This window comes from Syngnathus scovelli, unplaced genomic scaffold (genome assembly GCF_024217435.2).
Source record: "Syngnathus scovelli strain Florida unplaced genomic scaffold, RoL_Ssco_1.2 HiC_scaffold_144, whole genome shotgun sequence".
NCBI lineage: Eukaryota > Metazoa > Chordata > Actinopteri > Syngnathiformes > Syngnathidae > Syngnathus > Syngnathus scovelli.
The window spans coordinates 14,735-17,500 of record NW_026061237.1 but is presented as its reverse complement, the minus strand read 5'-3'; positions in this window follow the sequence as shown (position 1 = coordinate 17,500).

The window sequence follows — 2,766 nt, the reverse complement described above, 5'->3', positions numbered from 1 at the left end:
CCAGCCGACCGCCACCATCCCCAAGCGCCATCCCCAAGCGCCACCCCCGACCGCCACCAGCCGACCGCCACCGGCCGTTCGCGGTGTGCGCCGCCGTTCCCCAAGCACCCTCCGGGACGAAGCCGGAGCCAGAGAATAGCAGCGGCCGTGCGTAAAAGCTGCGGCCGGGCCTCGCGGAAGGTCCCCCGGGCAGCGAGCTGCCGAGCCCCGGCCTCCAGCTTCCACCAGGTAATAGGACCGGGCGCGCGCAAAAGCTGGGGCCGGGCCTGGCGGAAGGTCCTCGGGCATCCAGCGAGATCACACGGCCCCCACCGGAGGCGGCTAGCGCCTCCGTAGAGTAGTGCCGGCCCGTGGAAGCGGCCGCCCGTCAGCCTGCGTTGCCGCTGGTCGAAAAATGCACTAAGTGCCAAACCCCATTCATTTACAACGGCGTGTCCGCCAGAGGGCGCACTTCCCCCGGCGGACCAGCCGGCGGGGCTCGTTAGAGAGTGTATCCGCCTGGCGGTGCCTCCTGGCCGGCCTGGATTCCGGACCGCGACCGCTCACTCGCGGGACCCTAATCGGCCCGCGGACCAGCCGGCGGGTCCTCCGTGAAAGCCTATCCGCCTGGCGGTGCCTCCTGGCCGGCCTGGATTCCGGACCGCGACCGCTCACTCGCGGGACCCTAATCGGCCCGCGGACCAGCCGGCGGGTCCTCCGTGAAAGCCTATCCGCCTGGCGGTGCCTCCTGGCCGGCCTGGATTCCGGACCGCCACCGCTCACTCGCGGGACCCTAATCGGCCCGCGGACCAGCCGGCGGGACCTCCGTGAAAGCCTATCCGCCTGGCGGTGCCTCCTGGCCGGCCTGGATTCCGGACCGCCACCGCTCACTCGCGGGACCCTAATCGGCCCGCGGACCAGCCGGCGGGACCTCCGTGAAAGCCTATCCGCCTGGCGGTGCCTCCTGGCCGGCCTGGATTCCGGACCGCCACCGCTCACTCGCGGGACCCTAATCGGCCCGCGGACCAGCCGGCGGGACCTCCGTGAAAGCCTATCCGCCTTGGCCGGTTCCCCGGCCGGCCACGGGTGGCGAGAATCCGGCCTCCTCGCCCGGAGCGCGCTTCGACTTGGGCGAAAAATGCACTAAGTGCCAAACCCCATTCATTTAAAACGGCGTGTCCGCCAGAGGGCGCACTTCCTCCGGCCGGCGGGGCTCGTTGGAGAGCGCGTCCGCCTTCGCCGGTTCCCCGGTCGGCCGCGAACGGCGAAAAGCCGGCCTCTTCCCCCGGAGCCCGGTGGGCGAATTTTTTTTTTTTTTTTTTTTTTTTTTTCAAAGTGCCAACGGCTCTCGCGCCGCGATGCGTCCGCCTTCGCCGGTTCCCAAGTCGGCCACGAACGGCGAAAAATCGGCCTCTTCCCCGGAGCCCGGTCGGCGAATTTTATTTTATTTTTTTCCAAAGTGCCAACGGCTCTCGCGCCGCGATGCGTCCGCCTTCGCCGGTTCCCCGGTCGGCCACGAACGGCGAAAAATCGGCCCCTTCCCCCGGAGCCCGCATGATTATACGCGATGTTAATATTTATTTAATTATTAAATAAATACATACATATGTTTATTAATAATATACGCGGTGTTGATATGTATTTAATTATTACGTATATTGTGAATAAACTAACGGTGATTTTACACGATTTGACTACATGCGTGACCGTGATATAGTGCCGAGGGCTCCCGCGCCGTCACGCGTCCGCCTCGGCACGTGGGGTACCACGGGTCGCCCGCGGCAGCGAGCGTTCGGCTCGCGGGGGCCCGCGGGGTGTTATTAGGGAGTGCGGCAGCCGTGCCGAGGCTCCGGCCGGCCGCCGGAAGTCCCGCGGGGGAGCGTCGGAGCTCCGCGAGGCCGGCCGGGGAGCCTCTTAGTCATCGCCCGCGCTCGCGGTGGTCCCGGTCGCTTAAAGTGCCGCGGGAGGCGTAGCGATGCGAGTGAGTGTGCGCCAAGTGCGAGAGGCGGTGCATTTACGCGCCGTGTCCGCGAGAGGGAGGCAATTCCCCGTTGCGACCTCCGGGAGATCAGCGGGCCGCCGAAAAGGCTCAGCCGGGGTGCCTGGAGCCTCCTCGGGCGTCGAGTTAGGAGGGGGGCGCGCGGAGAACCGGCTGGATGTCCCCTGGAAGCTCAGCGGGCCGTGGGAAAGGCTTGGCCGGGGTGCCTGGAGCCTCGGCCGGCTTAAAAAGTTGGGAGGGGGGCGCGCGGAGAACCGGCTGGAGGTCCCCTGGAAGCTCAGCGGGCCGTTCAAAACGCTTAGCCGAGGTGCCTGGAGCCTCGGCCGGCTTAAAAGTGAGGAGGAAAGCGCGCGGAGAACCGGCCGGAGGTCCCCTGGAAGCTCAGCGGGCCGTGGGAAAAAGCTCAGCCGGGGTGCCGGAAGCCTCGGCCGGCTTAAAACGTGAGGAGGAAAGCACCGGGAGAACCGGCTGGAGGTCTTCTGGAAGCTCAGCGGGCCGCCGAAAACGCGTAGCCGAGGTGCCGGGAGCCTCCTCGGGCGTCAAAAGTGAGGAGCGACGCACCCCCGAGAACCGCCTGGGTCCTCCAGCCACCGTTGAAAAAGACGTCGAGTCAGGCTACCTTAAGAGAGTCACAGCTACTCCCGCCGTTTACCCGCGCGGAGCGTCATCGCCTCCGCGAACCGTCAAAAATAAATAAATACATGAATAAATGTCAAGTGAGCCTACCTTAAGAGAGTCGTAGTTACTCCCGCCGTTCGGCCGCTCAAAGTGTCATCGGAAGCGGACCC